This window comes from Quercus suber, unplaced genomic scaffold (assembly GCF_002906115.3).
Source record: "Quercus suber isolate HL8 unplaced genomic scaffold, Cork oak 2.0 scaffold_149, whole genome shotgun sequence".
Classification (NCBI taxonomy): Eukaryota; Viridiplantae; Streptophyta; class Magnoliopsida; order Fagales; family Fagaceae; genus Quercus; species Quercus suber.
This window is the reverse complement of record NW_027069610.1, coordinates 438,470-455,494: the sequence shown is the minus strand read 5'-3', so window position 1 is coordinate 455,494 and position 17,025 is coordinate 438,470. Positions and strand designations below refer to the sequence as shown.

General features: G+C 33.4%; 1 long non-coding RNA gene across 1 annotated transcript; it reads left to right on the top strand.

Moving 5' to 3' along the window:
* The first annotated feature begins 287 nt into the window (after positions 1–287).
* On the top strand, positions 288–2,107 carry LOC111986141 (uncharacterized). The gene is made up of 2 exons (XR_002880123.2): positions 288–646; positions 1,947–2,107. It is a non-coding gene; the product is annotated as an uncharacterized LOC111986141 (long non-coding RNA).
* Positions 2,108–17,025: the final 14,918 nt, after the last annotated feature.

The following is a 17,025-nucleotide window of genomic DNA, read 5'->3' as shown; positions in this document are numbered from 1 at the left end:
TTACTATATAATTTATAATCTTATATTTTATGCATAATTTTAAATTACAAAAACTTACAATTTAAAAATTTATTGATGACATAACTATTGATCTTTAATTTTTTTGAAATTTTACAAACATAGATGATATAAGAAGAAGATGCAATTCAATGGTGGATTTGTCAAAATTCACCTCCAATAAGAAGATATTGAGTAAATTTGTAGCCTAAGTCTACAATTAATTTTGTAGCTAAACTTTTTCTTTTTTCATTTCCAACCTTTTTTTTTTTTTTTTTTTTTCGCCCAAAGCTTTTTTCTTTAATTTTTTTTTTCTTTCTTTTCATTCGGCTCCCCCTTCTCAAGCTCTTAAAAGTTAAAAACCCATTTTTCCTTTCCCATCCAACTCCATTTTCTTTTTTTTTCTTTTTCTTTTTTCTCTCTAACCCGTTTTCATTTTCACCATGCGGAGCTCTCTCTCACCATTGTTGAGCTCTCTCTCTCACATCTCTGCCGCCCCTAGCCACCTCCCTAGCCCTAGCCGCCGTCACCTCCATCGCCCTAGCTGTAGCCGCTGTCGCCATAGATCTACTCTCTCTCACCTCAGCCACCACCCACTGCCACCAATCTGGTCTTCTTCAGTACATCATCTCTCAATCCCACACTCACTGTAAGTTCTTCTTCTTTTCTTTTCTAAAGGTATTCTTTTTTTTGGTCATCTATATAGTTAGATGATTTCCACCTTTCTTTGGGCATATTATCTGAAATATCACTGTATGTACTTGACTTTCGATTTATACAGTCCCCACCAATGGATATTAAGTTCCTAGAGGGTCTTGTTGTATTTGAATATGCTTTGCTTTGAATGCCGATGCTGTGATTATCAGACCATAAAATCCAAGGCGTACTTTCCAACCATGTTCTTTTCTTTGGACTGGTTAAGCAAATCATGGTCGGCAGTGTGGATACGGATGTGTTAATAGTATTTACTATGATATAATTCCATTATATATTAAGAAAACCCTTATATTGTTTTCAATGATGATTTTTTCTTGTAATTGGCTAGTTGTTTTTTCTTTGATTGTCTAAGGAAATTTTATTTGTGTATATACACTGCATGTGTTAAGAGCTAGATTAAATAGTGGAACTGTGGAAGATTTGCATTAGAATAATTTTTTTTTTTTTTTGAGTAATATGCATTAAAATCTTAAATGTAATCTAATTGTTAATTTCTAGTTTTTACTTAGCAAAAAATCTGATCTAATTTAACCTACCTATTTAATTTTATCTATAATGTCAAACTCTTGTCTGTTCACAGAATCACATGGCACAGAAGTTACAATACTCATCAACAAAATCATTTTTTTCCATTTAAATAGTATTCAGCATTTTCTCTTTTTGTATTGGCTGATGTTTCCAATTATTCAAAATCTATGTTTATTGTAAAAATCCTAAAAGAGCTATTACAAAATTGTGGAAATAATTGAGGAAAAAAAAGAGAGTTGATATTGGGGGGAAGAGGATTCTTCTTTTTGGGGAAGGATAAGCCTTTTTGGAGAGGTAAAGGAGGCAATTGCCCCTCCTTACCCATTTTCAAGTGAAAAAAGAAGAAGCTCTCTTAGTCAATTTGAAAGAGGCTATCAAAGTTGAGTTTCCTTTTTCTCCTTGCAGTGAACCAACTCAATTGCCCTGGTTTTTGTTCTGTTATGTTTCCCTGATACTTAATTGGCTTACTTATTGACTTATAAGTGACTCGAAAGTGTTTTGGATCACCATGTTGTGGAACATAAGTGTGTCAAGCTTAGGATTTTACATTACTTAAACTGTGGATCTCTAGCATTGTTAGAATTTTTGGTCAGAGGATAAGGCAACAAAGTGATGGTTAGGATTTCTAGTTTGCATAACCATTGGGTTAAATCTGTTCTAGGAAGTTCCGGTTTGCATAACCATTGTAAATTCTTTTTGCACAGGACATTGCAGAGGCCAAAGAATTCTTGAAGCAAAGAGGAGTTGATGTGGACTATGATTGAAGGCTCTCTCTTATGGCGCTTTTGAAGAACCAAGGTGATTTTAAGACAGTTTCAATTCTATATGATCACAACTTGAGGTACAAATTGGATGATAAATTGTGTGGGAGTGTTGAATTCAATGAGGTAGAATTTACTTACAGCTCTCTAAAATTGGTTCGGTATTTGAAACTATAGATGCAGAATATGTTGTGAATTTTGTGAGTTATTTTTTATTATGCTGAGTTTCTTTTCTTATTAAACCCATGGACAAGCCTATTGATAGGTCACAATCTGAATGACCCCTTGTGATTAACCCTAATTAATTAATTTAGCCAAGTAATTAATTAATCAATTAATCATGCAATTTTTATGGAAGCACAAACAAATCACCAATCAACTAAATATGCAGTGGAAAATAAATAACACGGTGATTTGTTTACGAATGGGAAAAACCCTAATGGCAAAAACCCCACCGGGTGATTTTCAGGTCACCACTCCCGAAACTCCACTATTATCAAATCAAGCGGTTACAAGTAAAGGAATCCCAAGTACCTTACCAACCTACAGTTGAACTCTTACCCCAATACCCAATTGACTTGATTTGTAGTGACAGTCTCCACCTTTGATGTACGGCTCCTAAGTACGTGACTAACCAATGCGCGGATCCAAGTACGCGACTTCAGAACACCAACTAAGGAAGAATGGTTGGCTGCAAAGTTCTTCAGATCATCCTTTATGATGAATAGTAGGAAGATGCTTGGTTACAAAACCCTATGGTGCAAATACACAGCAACTTCTTGATGGAAGATGAAGTAGGTTAAGAACTTCGTCTGTTGATCACAATTTGCTTAAACAGAGATTGCTCAATGATCACGCAACTTGTGTCACCCAAAACGGCTCTTAAAATAATCATTTTATATGTTTAGGGTTAGAAGAAAAGAAGGCCCAAAAACATATTCACGGATCCCAAGAAAATCAGATTGGAAATCTGACTTTTTAAATCTCGACAGATAGCAGGTGTCGAGGTAGCTGTCGAGCGGTGTCGAGATTTATAAATTCTGCACTTCAACTTGCTTTCTCTTGGACAAACTTGATGACTTCAACACTTGACCTTGAAACATTGTTTCTTGAAGTATTAAAAATACCTAGAACTACCCAATTACAAGCAGAGTGCGTTTTGTCAAAGGATTAGCCAATTTACATAACTAAGTGACATATGTTCTTAAACAAGTTAAAACATATATGTCCTAACACCAATGTTACCATTGATTGGCACTCTACTGTTCTACTAATTTTATATATTAGTATAATAATAGGCTTGTATAGCATCGGAGTGGGGCTCATCAAAGAACTAAGAACCCACGAGGTTGCCACTGCCAAACTCAATAATCTTTCTTCATCTAGGTAACCTTATCAACCCCTCTTTGTTTGTTACTCTTTACTATAATACCATACTACTTTTGGTTCTATGTTTCATCTTAGTAATCAAATTGGTTCTACAAGGGTCTTTTGCTAATGTCTTTTTTGTTGTTTCCATAGAGGCAGAGTATGCATGCCAAATGTTTGTAAAAATTACCCGAGAGTCAAAAATAAATAAATTAAGAGATTTGTGGACGCTAATTAGTTAATGGCTTTAGGATGGTGCTGAACATGAATATGACAGAGCTATATCTATATGCTAACTTTTTTTTTTTTTTTTTTTTTGGGTTTAATACTATATTTTTGCCCATTTAATAAAGATGTGTACCGTGACCGAGATTGAGCTTTTTGTGAAAATTTGGTCAAATTTCTGAATATTAGATGAAAAGAAACTAAAAAATAAGTGGAAGTTCATTTGTCCAATACAAGCACTAGTTTGAATGATCCATTCTTAGGATAAATTGCACTTATGAGAAGTTTTTGGGGGAGGGAGGTATTGCATAATTAGTGAATAATTAGTAAAGGAAAACCATAGATAAAATAGCGGTTATTGCAAACAAGTGAGGCAGCTAACCTAATAGGTAAATGATTCAATGCATCTTAGATTAAAGAGTACTATCATTTTCATAAAACTTGTGCATGTACAAATGATTTTATATCTTGAAAATTCTAATCGTGCTTCTCATTTGACAGAATGGTCCTTCTTTCATTCCTACACCCTTTTGAAAAAAGATGGTGGGTAGATGGATGAATGGAGAATGAGGAGTGAGTATAATTGAAATACATTTCATAAATTCTCTCTATCTCTCTTGCACTCTCTCTAACCATTATTTGTGGTTTACATTTTTCACAATTGTTATATTATTTTAATTTATATTTAATTTTGATAGTGGTTTAAGTAATCAAATTAAGTTATTATTATTGTTAAATTAAAAAAAAAAGTTATTACTATTGTTTGTGATATATTATATGATTATATTTGATATAGTAATATGTGTACTTATTTATTGAAGCATTGATACTAATACAAATTCACTTTAATTGTTTCATTTTAACTCATGTTTAATGCCTTTTTATTTATTTATTTATTTTAAGGATGGTGCTGGCAGAGAAGAAGAGGACAACTCAAACATTAACATGGAGGTCAAAAGCAACTTGGAGGGTGACCTAGAGGAAAACTAATATAGATCTTTTCATAATTCTAGTTGTTTAAAACAATATTTTTATGTCATGGTTTAATTTTAGGATTTCTTTGTGTATTCTATATTTTAAAGTTTGAACTTACAAGAATTTTTATATTTCAATGGATCAATTTTTAGTAATCATTGTACTATTGTAACAGGATAGTTAAACAAAAATGATATAAAATAAACTAAAAATAAATAAATAAATAAATAATAAAATATTTAAAATATTATCACTAACATAAAAATTTGGTCATAAATAACTTTATAGTGTCAACAAAGTCCCTCGCAATTTATAGAATAGCGATGCCACTTAAGCCCTTGCAAAAACGTTTTAAATGACAGCTTAACGTCATCATTATTATTTCTAGCTAATTGTGAGAGGTCAAAAGCCCTCACAAATAAATTTTAGTGATGACACTATTTGTCCCTAAAAAGTATGTCGTCAATTTAGAATTCGCAAATAATTAATTGAGGTATGAAAGTTCTCACAAATAGTTATTAATGGCGATTGCTTTCCCTTGCTAAAAATAAGTCTTCGACTTTTTTCGTCGTTTGGTAATATATTTGTGAGGGCAAATTTGTTCAATAACAACGGTAGATTGCTCTCGTAAATTATATATTTGCGAAGGTATGGTCGTAAAATCTCTTTTAGTAACAAGAGCAAATACGATGGCCTTCAAGGGCCATATGCCCTCACTAATAACCTTTTGCGACGATATTTGAATTTCTGCGAGGGCATTTTATCCTTGCTAGTAGACTTTTTTCTTGTAGATGTAGTTAGAGGGATTTTAGTATATTATGTCTACAATAGTTGTACAACAAATCTTAGATGCCAGACTGTTATTAGTTATAATCTGAGCCTATCATTAACATAACTTTTTTATCCATCAATAATAGCATATCACATAGGATTTGTTGGCAAATTTATTAAAAAGATATGGAAGTTTAAAACGGCAAAGGAGGAGTTAGTGTGTGATCAAATTTGAAATCTCACCTTGATAAGGATAGAGGCTCTTTATTGATTTATAAGTGTGGAAATTTAATGGGCTTAAGTATAATGTAAGAAAAAAATGGGCCACATGCGTACAAGGGAAGATGAAGGAAAGAGGTATGAGAATTTGATCCTCTGTCCAATTGTGTTGAGATTCTTTAAATAGATTTTTTTTTTTTTTTTTTGTAATTTTTTTATTGGATTGCACCAACAATACTTTTGGTCCTTAAATTTTATGGTAAGTTTCATTTTGGCCTTTCCAAATTTTACAATGTGTTAGGGTCATATTTACTATGTATCCTTTGACAAAATTCACTTTGCTTGTAACTGGGTAAATCTAAAATGTGTTTAGGATATCAAGAAGTGTTTTGATTAGTCAAAACAAGTTATATCATTGAAAACATGAAGATTGATCCAAGAAACAAGTGAAGAAAAGCTAAAATAGTGAAGCTTGATACTAGTCTCAACACAAGCATCTATCGAGACTTAATGAAGAATTCTTGACACAAGCTCAACACCTCTCGATTTATCGAGCTATGCAGATCTAGAATTCTCAATTAAGAATTTTGATCGATGATGACTTGGATTGCTAGAGTTTTGTTCACTAAACTCTTAGAGGATGTAAAATTTTTTAAAGTCATCAAAGACACAAAGACTCAAATAAGAGAATTCATATATTCTTGGAGAAGGTACTGCGTTCTTATCCGCTTTAGGGTTTTGTAACTAAGTACTTCCACATCTTCAACATCCTTTGAAGTGAAGAACTTTGCATCCAACAACAAACATCATTTGTTGGGAAGTTAGACACATATTAGGATCCATGCAAAGGAAGAATTCTCTATAATATCAAGTACATTTGGGTATTCAGATGAAGGTTCAATTGTAGTTTGATATTTTGCGATAGACCTAGGTAGTAATAAGATTTCTTATACTTATCATTTGATTATTGATTAGTAGATTTTTGGAAGTAGTGACTTGAAACTCACCCAGTAGGGGTTTTACCTTATAAGAGGTTTTCCCCATTTGTCAATAAATCACCATGTCAATTTAATTTCTGCTGCACTTTAGTTTATTGGTGAATTTTGTATGCCTCCACAATTTGCATGTAATTTGACCTAATTAATCAGTTTGGGTAATTGAATTAATTAACCGGGGTCAATCTATAACCCAACAGTATGTATTAATTGAGTCTATACTAGTTTTAAACATGTTTTGACGTTGCTCTTACTATGATACTACTCATTATGAGAGTAATGTTAGAGACACCCACACCCAAATTCACGCACTGTGCTTATGTGTCAACTCTTGATTGGATATCAACTTTTTCTAGTACAAATGGTGGACCAGTGTGACAGTGTTGAAATCCAATCAGAAGTTACACATAAACCTGGTGTGAATTTGAGTGTGGGAAAAGTACATTCCTAGCATCACTCAATGAGAATTGTTGACATGTTTAATAGAGTCCTTACATGTCACCCAATTATAATAAGAAATATATATATATATATATATAGATATAGATATATTGATAATTAATTATAACAAGAGATTAATTGACTTTGTTTTGTGGCTGTGTGGCTTGAATTGGTTGCCTAGCCAAGATTTGCATATGGTTTGACTCCTCCTTGTAGTGCAATGAAATACTAATAAATAATATTAATTATGGAATTTATCAAGATGTATTACCATGGGTAATTATTGAGTACTCTAAGAGTACTATAAATGTGTACTCTCACCTCTCGCATAATTGTGGGTCCCATTAATTAAATTTATGATAAAAAAAAAAAAAAAAAAAAACACTAGGATGTATTAATTGTGATACAAATTGCGGTTCGCATTCAATAAGAGATTCCGATCGCTGTCCATGAAAAAAAACCCTAGAATAGGAGCATCTTAGCCTCTAGCTACATTACCTAAATAAGCAAAACACCCAAAAAGCAAGTCTCACCATTTTGGGCCAAATCCTAGAAACGATATTCTAGGGTTTTTTTGCTGTCAGACCTAGTCCTTTTTATATTTTGCTAATCAATCCCTTATCATAAAAATTCCTCACCCATCATGCTATTTTTAGCCCATAAGTTTGTCCCTTATTTCAGAAACTAGCCTTTAGTCCATAAATGCTCATATACACTTACCCATAAACATCACATTCCATCTTCTCAGAAAATCCCAGCACCTGAAAATAGTCATAAACAGCCCCTCTTTACACCATACAAAAAAATGGCTAAACACCACTTCATCTCTCTTCCATATTTCCATATATTCACTCATACTTTCCATAAAGTCATTCCCATCACTTACTATACACATATATTCATCATTATGGGCATGATATGGCATATGGAGATCTTGTTTAAACATCTGCTACACTAGATGGACACTCTCTTTCTCCCTTAATTCCATCATATTTTTTCCTCTTTTACTTGTAATTATGAAGCCTTTAATCCTTGTTTATTGTTATTATGATAAAAGCCATAATGTCTTGGATACTATGGAAGTGTTCCTTTATGTTGACTTGATAATAATAAAGAAACTATATGATATTTTATCATGTGAACACATTTATTGACTAATCAAACTTACCGCTAGAGGTCTGTCATATTCACTATTGGACCATTTTTCCTCTTATATATTTGTTATAACGGGCACACTTTTATATTAACCAACTATGGAAGAAATGCATAATTTTTACCATGCAAATACATTTATTAATTTTCCAGACATCTACTGCTAGACTACTGTTGTACATTGAGTAAAATGGGCCTGTCACACTTCACCGATAGCCTTTGGGCCATGTTCTAAGCCTAAAGTTGAGTCCCAGTCTTAACTTCCCAAATATAATGTGAGCAATGAAAGAAACGCCCCCAACATTCTAGCGACTCAATTGGGGAGTCCACTACAAATGAAGAATTTTCATGCCTCCTAAGTTGCGAAACATCCAGCAATAAGGAACTCAAAATATCAGTAGTCTAGCAGTAGCACTCCATAGTTGCACTTGATGCCAAATTTCAAAAGTAGCAGCCTTCACTGCCCAGTTGCACCAAATGCTGATCTCTAGCAATAACAATATGCATTATCCAGCTGTACCTAATGTTGAATTCTAGCAGTAACCGTCTGCACTATCTAGCTGTATCTAATGCTGAACTCCAATAGTAACAATCTACACCTTGCTGCACCTGATGTTGAACTCCAGCAGTAACAGTCTGCATTATCCAGCCGTACCTGATGCTGAATTCTAACAATAACAATATGCACCTTGCTACACCTGATGCTGAACTCTAGCAGTAACAGTCTGCACTATCTAGCCAAACTCGATGTTGAATTCCAACAGTAACAGTTTGCACCACATAGCTGCACCTAATGCTAAACTCCAACGGTAACAACCTGCACTATCTAGTCATACCTGATGCTGAATTCTAGAAGTAATAGTCTGCACCACAGCTGCACCTAATGTTGAACTCTAGCAGTATCAGTCTACACTATCCAACCATACTTGATGCTGAATTTTAGCAATAACAGTCTATACCATAGCCATACCTGACACTAAATTCTAGCAATAACAGCCTTAGTCATCTAAGCCCCTTGAAGAAAGCTCGTAATCCGCAAAAGCAACCATAATAATTTGATCAAAAAGAGAAGAGGTCAACAACTGGAGATTCTCCATCTAGTGTACAAAACACCTCTTCTTAGCAGTTCGCCACTCTCTTTGATCTCATTATGCTGCTAGAAAGAGAAAGAGACAAACTTCCAAAAGATGCCCTATCATTTTGTCCGTAAGTCACCATATCAAACTAAGTTGCTCAATAATCCATGCCTAGAGAAGTATGAAGCTCTTACCTCCACTCCCTATATGGTGGATGGAAAGGAGATATTTTAGAACATGACAACAAGTTTTTGAATTGTATGGGTCCTCATGCAAAGAACGAAGAACTTTGTCTAAGGAGATTCTCAAAGCCCCTCACCAACCATGCATATACTTGATATGCAACACTTCAAACCAATTCCATTGCCACGTGGGACAATATGCTTGAAAGTTTCTACTCAATGTTTTTTTTTTTTTTTTCCTATGAAAGAGAGAAATCAACATTATCACCCACAACACCAAGCAAAAGCCTTCCAAAAGACTTATTGATTGCATCCATCGGCTTAAAGATACCGCTCTTGGTTTTAATAAGTAGTATGAGAGGCATAAACCTTCATCAATGACATGCTAAATCATTATTGTGCATACTTGGAAAATCTTGATATCCCTTCGATCTGGTCCACTGCTCCAAAAGGCCCACAAGACGGCTACATCAGTAAAATCATTCACCACTAGAGAGCCCTAAAAGGAGCATTCCTCGAGCTCTCATTATCTCTAATAGAGAACTAATTATTGGAATCAAGCAAAAAGAGACAATGAAAGTGAAAAAGTAAGCTATCTTCCTACTCTATGCACTGATGAGGAGATGAATGCAATTTTTGATGGATGCCTACAGGGTGCTTAAGCCATACAAGCCTAACCAAGAGCTCATTCTCGAAGACAAGCAAAATCCATTACATTGTTGACTCCATCAACATGTGCATCACTGGATCTAAAAGCATTCCGAAATATATTTTATAAAGAGGTTGCAAGCGGAACCATTGACCTTACAAAAGGGTAAGAGGTCCAACGAAACCCATTGTCACAACACAATGAAGGGAATGTCATGTTAGTGGTAGGCATTCATGTTTGGAATGATGTCCAACACCTCGAAGATGCTACCAACAGTTGTCTCCACTCCTTAACGAGGCCTTATTTTGTTCAAACAATCGAGGCTCAAAGAGGAGTCAAGGAGAGCAGCATTGAAAGCCTCAGTATCAATTATTGTTGAATTTGGTACACATTCTCTCACTGTTGGAACTTATGCTAGACAAACATCCCGGCTAATCTCACTCCATTTGATCCATCCGAAGCTTATATAATGAAACTAGTCTCTATGATGAACTTATCTCATATGGGGAAAGTTCTATCACAAGTCTCATTGAAACTCCACTGCCAAATTGAAGGGACATCAAGCATAATCCCAAAATAAGTTTAAAAGCAATTTTTGATCCAAAAGAAAAGAAAATAAAGTACAAAGAAGCATCCAATAGCAGATCATAGCCGCAATGTGAATAGATCCACCTACCAAATGGTGGCGTACATTGTTATTCATGAAAATATGTAAGGCTTAGGTGCCTCAAACAAAAGGGTCCTAGATTGAATGAAAACTTACGGTTGTATCCAGAAGAGAACACATCTAATGGAAGAAGAATTCTTGTCCAATGGTATAGCTGAACCATTTAAGGAACCTCTAACAGTACCTAACATACCTTCTTCATCTAATAAAAAGTACATTGACATCTTTGCTTAGGAGTACAACATGATGCTCAGTTTAGATCCTAACTTGGTGATACATGCTCTCAATGTCAAGACATGGAGAGATTTATCATGGCATATGGACTTTCCACTGCTGTACTCATGTGATTGTGCTGCTGGATTGCCATAAATTCACTGACATACGGCTGGAGCCATGAACTATCCAAGATAAGTCATCACATTACTATCTTTAAATTTATATTGTATATGTTACTCTACTATCACTATACCACTTAATACAAATTACTTTGATACTATATCACATACAATCAAAGTTATCACACTAAATATATATGACTTTATCTCAAACATTATTGCGATCGTTTATCAAAAATATTACATAAAATATATTACTTAATTAAATCATCATTATGATTCTTAAACATTGGGCTTTGTCTATTTTGTAGGCATAAAACCCATGAAAATTTTCTATCCCAATATAGGAGCTCGAATCATCCAAGAAATTCAATAACTTCTCACAGCTAGAATCATCAATCTTATTCCAATCACTAAAAGAAAGTTTCTCAGAATCATTTGCTAAACCAAATAGATTGGTAGTCATCCCTTAAAGAAGCTTTATTATCACCATCAAAGTTGGGGTAGCCCCACACATATTCAAAGCCATGATGGTAACCACATGCACCCTAAAGCCATGGTGACCCCATGCATCGTATTACTAGAATCATCAAATTCACATGTACCATATCATTGGAACCTTTGGAATCTTGAGTATCATCTAGGATGTTAACTACCTCACACTTGGGGCTTTGATCTAAAAGCCCAATAAATCTAGCATCCCGACACCCAGAGACATTTATCTTGTAAGGGAGGTTTATGATAGTGATTATTATTGTCTAGCCATGGTGGAAGGCGAAAATCTCACAGAACCTATCAATGGTAAATGGCTGGAGCTATATCATACTTAACTCAATCATCATATTTCATACAAACTACTTCGGAAATAGAGAGTAAGCATTATCTTTGTTCTAAAACAAGAATGTCTTATGTTTATTTCAAAACTATAATTATTTCAAGATACTTTTCTTACATAGATATTTATATTTCAAACTTACTCACAATAACAACCATTTATTACTAGATATGCTCAAAATAAACTATCTTGAGTCCAATAAGTTATTTTACAAAATATATTGTTTAACTTCCATGACTGTATTTTGGCTCAAGCATATCAATCTCTCAATGATCAAAACATGTTTCATACTTCAAACTTACACATATTCAAATTTGATAACAATGTCTATGGTTGAATCTCTTCAAAATAAAATGGCCATGCATCTAGCAAGTGATTTCAAAAATAAATATTGCCTCCATGACCATACTTTGATTTTTTGAGTCTAAGAATAGTAATTTTCTAACAATAAAAGTATTTTGACAAAAGAAATTTATGGCTAAATGAAACACAGCCTATACGGCTCCAGTTTTAAGTCATTATATAAAACAAAGTCCATACGGCTAGACTAATTTTTAAAACATCACATATAATACAACATTTATGGCTGTATAAGCTTACAACATACTTCACATTACATTACATCACAATGCATCACCAAAGCAATTTTTTAAAAAAATACACATAAGCAAATATAAATATCTACTCCAACAAAGCCATTGTCAAAGGTCTCCGCACCACTGGAAGACAAAGACCACATGATATCATCCCTTTGATCAAAGGATGAACTTCAGCCATCTTTGATGCAATATTCTCCTCAGATCAGCTATCTTCATCATCACAAACAATACATGATTCAGCAGCACAATTGATAAGATATAGCAACTTACTGCTAGAACAATAGTCCTCTCCTACCAACACCAATCTTGCATCCAACCATGAGGCCAGGATGATTTTTTTACAATGCTTTCAAGCATTCTTGAAGATCAATCTTCTTATACTACAAGAAAAATGCTTATTAGCGACCAAGAATTTTTGATGGACCTAAAAAACCCTCTTAAAAATCTTATTCGTGATGGTAAAATAAAGTCCTCATAAATACTTGGTAAAATGTGAAATATTTGTGACCAACAAAAAAAGCTGTCGCAATTATGTGTTTTAACCGTCACAAATACTAATATTTTGGCGGGAAATTTTCCCATCATATTATTTGCGAGAGACAATTAAAAATCTCTCACAAATAGTGTATTATTTGTGACAGTTAAAAAAAAACCGTCACTAATACTAAATTATTTGTGAGGATCTAGGATCGACCTTCACATATAATCATTAAAATGTCAAAATTTTTGGAGTGAAATGTTTCCACCAAATTATTTATGAGGGACAATAAAAATCCCTTGCAAAAAGTTTATTTTTTGTGTGGGTTAAAAATATGCCCTTACTAATACTATATTATTTACGGGGCCACGATTGACCTTCGCAAAAAATCATTAAAATATTAATTTTTTTGGAGATAAAAGTTATTCTAAATTCAAAGAAATATAAAAGGAAATGCATAAACATATAGCACTTTGTATTCTTTAGATGAACCTTTTGTTTACAGTCTATTTATATATATATATATATATACATCCTATATAAAAAAGGTCTATCCTTATTTTCTAAAAAATTGTACCCATAAAAAAATGATAGCACTTTCAAATTCAAAATGGTAGCCTAAAATTCAAGAATTTCATCCTATATCTCTCTCTCTCTCAAAAGTGAACAAAATTTTTTTTCCATTAAAATAATGCATAAAAGATGAGTTCATAGATCAAATGGTAAATTACATCTGATTGGTATGAAAATTGGCATGCATGTTAAGAACATATAGAATATGTAATCAAATGGTTAAATTTTCAAAATGTGAATTCAATAATAAGTTATTGGGTGATGTAACATTTTTTAGAGTTACAACACGTATAACTAGAACTCAATGTTATATTTCTTAATTCGATGTGAATTTTGACAAATATACCGTTAGATTACATTATCTTCATATATTTTTCATGCTTATAAAATTTCAAATAATAATTGTCATTTCATTAATCAATTGATTAAATTCAAGTTTTTGTAGTTTAAAATAATGCATAATAGATGAGTTTATAGATCAAATGGTAAATTACATCCGATTGGCATCAAAATTTGCATGCATGTTAAGAACATATAGAGCATGTAATCTAACAGTTGAATTTTCAAAATATGAATTCAATAAGAAATTATTGGGTGGTTTAACATTTTTTAGAATTATGTCAAGTGTAACTTGAACCCAACCCTATATTTCTTAATTCGATGTGAATTTTGACAAATCTACTATTAAATTACATTATTTTCATATATTTTTCCTGCTCACAAAATTTCAAGGTGATCAAATATCAAAGTGATGTCATCAATCAATTGTCTAGATTCAAGTTTTAGTTGTTTAAAATAATGCATAAAATATGGGTTTATAAATCAAATGGAAAATTACATTTGATTGGTATGAAAATTCGCATTCATGTTAAGACTATATAGAACATGTAATCCAACGATTGAATTTTCAAAATATGAATTCAATAATAAGGTATTGGGTGGTGTAACATTTTTTAGAGTTATGTCAGGTGTAACTCAAACCCAATCCTGTATTTTATAATTCGATGTGAATTTTGACAAATCTACTGTTAGATTATATTATCTTCATATACCCAGTCCTATATTTTTTAATTCGATGTGAATTTTGACAAATCAACCATTAAATTACATTATTTTCACATATTTTTCATGCTTACATTAAAGGTGGTCAAAGATTAATAGTCATATCATCAATAAATTGTTTAAATTCAAGTTTTTGTAGTTTAAAATAATGCATAGAAGATGAGTTTATAGATTAAATGGTAAATTATATTCGATTTGCAGACTGTGAATAGTTAACCAGTTCTTGCACATTGGATCTATCATTTTTTTTTCATTAATCAACATTCTACCATGTCCCAATTATGACAAGAAGCTATAAAATTTTGTGTTCTTAGAGATTTTCTTAATATTATTAGTATTAATATTATTTATTCAAACTTGGATCAGACTTCACCTCATCAATGACTAACCCCAAAGTCCAAAACCCAAGATATTACTCTATTTAACGTAAGCATGGTTCAACCTTGGAACTATAGTGTTAGTAAAGTTCAGAAGATTCCGATATCTTGTCGTCCTTTTTTACCCGATAATCCTACACTCTGTCCTCATTTACTCCTTTTCCTTATGTAAGTGACTTATCCCAGTGCTTTAAAAAGCACTGGAATAAGGCCTATTAATATTCCTCCCCTTCGTTTTTAAGAGGATTTTCTTAAAATGTACCAAAATGCCCCCCTAGACATTAAAAATGACCGAAATACCCCCCCAAAACCTAGAAAATGACCAAAATACCCCAAAAACATAAAAAAATGATCAAAGTACCCCTGCCTAAAAAAGACTGAAATACCCTTGATTACTAGAATAAGACCAAAATACCCCATAATTGCATGAGTGACCAAAATGCCCCCGTAAACACAAAAAATGTTCAAAACATTGCTGATACTTAGAAAAAGATGGATACACCCCTGAAACCTAAAAACTAACCGAAGTACACCCCTAAACATCGAAAATGACCAAAGTACCCCCATGCCTAAACCAAAACGTCTGTCTCCCTAAGAAAGCTTGCTTGAATAAAGGCTTACAGACGTACTCAGTAAATCCTTTTTTTTACTCGCAATGATCCTCCTTGTATTTGATTGTTTTTTCATTCTTTCTTGTTGTGCTTGATTAATCACACAAAGACTCATTGATAAGTATAGGTGAAACCAACCCTCGTCATCCAGAAGAGGAAGTAGATTTCAAGTATTCTTTAGAAAAAGACCAAAATACTCTCGATTACTTAAATATGACCAAAATACCCAAATAAATTGAAAAAAATGAATAAAATCCCCCTGTAAACACCAAAAAGTCCAAAACACCCCCGATACCTAAAAAAGACCTATACACCCTTGAAACCTAAAAACATACTATAGTACCCCCCAAACATTGAAAATGAACAAAGTACCCCCCATGCCTGAAAATGATCAAAATACCATCGATTACTTGAAAACGACCAAAATACCTGTTAGGACATATGTGGTTTACATATTAAGAACATATGTCATTCTTTTATGTAATTGGCTAATCCTTTGACAAAACACACTTTACTTGTAATTGGGTAGTTCTAGGTGTTTTTAATACTTCAAGAAACAAGGTTTCAAGATCAAGTGTGGAAATCATCAAGTCTGTCCAAGAAACAAGCTAAGAAGTGCAAAATCATTAAAGCTCGACAGCTGGCTTGACAGCTGTATCTATCGAGCTTAAGAAAGCTGTTCAGCCCTGTGTCTTTACACCTGCTGACAGCTGCTCGACATCTCCTATCTGTCGAGGTTTAAGAAAAACAGATTTTTCTGTTCTGTTTTCTTGGGATCCGTATTTATGTGCTTGGGCCTTCTTTTCTCCTAACCCTAGACATATAAAAGGATTGTTTTAAGGGCTATCAAAGAGTATACAAGTTGCACAAGCAATGAGAAAAGTTTGTTCAAGCAATTTGTGACCAGAGACAAAGATTCGCCCTAGTTCATCTCTTCTAAAGAAATTGCTGTGTATGTGCACCTTTGGGTTTTGTGACCAAGCATCTTCTTGATCTTCATCGTGGATGAACTGAAGAACTTTGTAGCCTACAACTCTCTCTAGTTGGTGATTGAAGTCGTGTACTGAGATCCACGCATTGGGTAGTCATGTACTTGGGAGCCGAGCATCAAAAGGGGAAATTGTTACTACAAAACAAGTCCAATTGGATATTGGGGTAAGGGTTCAACTGGAGGTTGGTATAAGTAGCGAGATTCCTTCACTTGTACCGCTTGTTGTGATAATAGTGGAATTTCAGGAGTGGTGACCTGAAAATCACCCGGTAGGGTTTTTGTAGTTAGGTTTTCCCCATTCGTAAACAAATCACTGTGTTATTTATTTTTCACTGCATATTTAGTTTATTGGTGATTTGTTTGTGCCACCACTTGCTTTGCATGTTAATTAACTTAATTAATTCACTCGGCTAAATTAATTGGTTAATTTATCACAAGGGG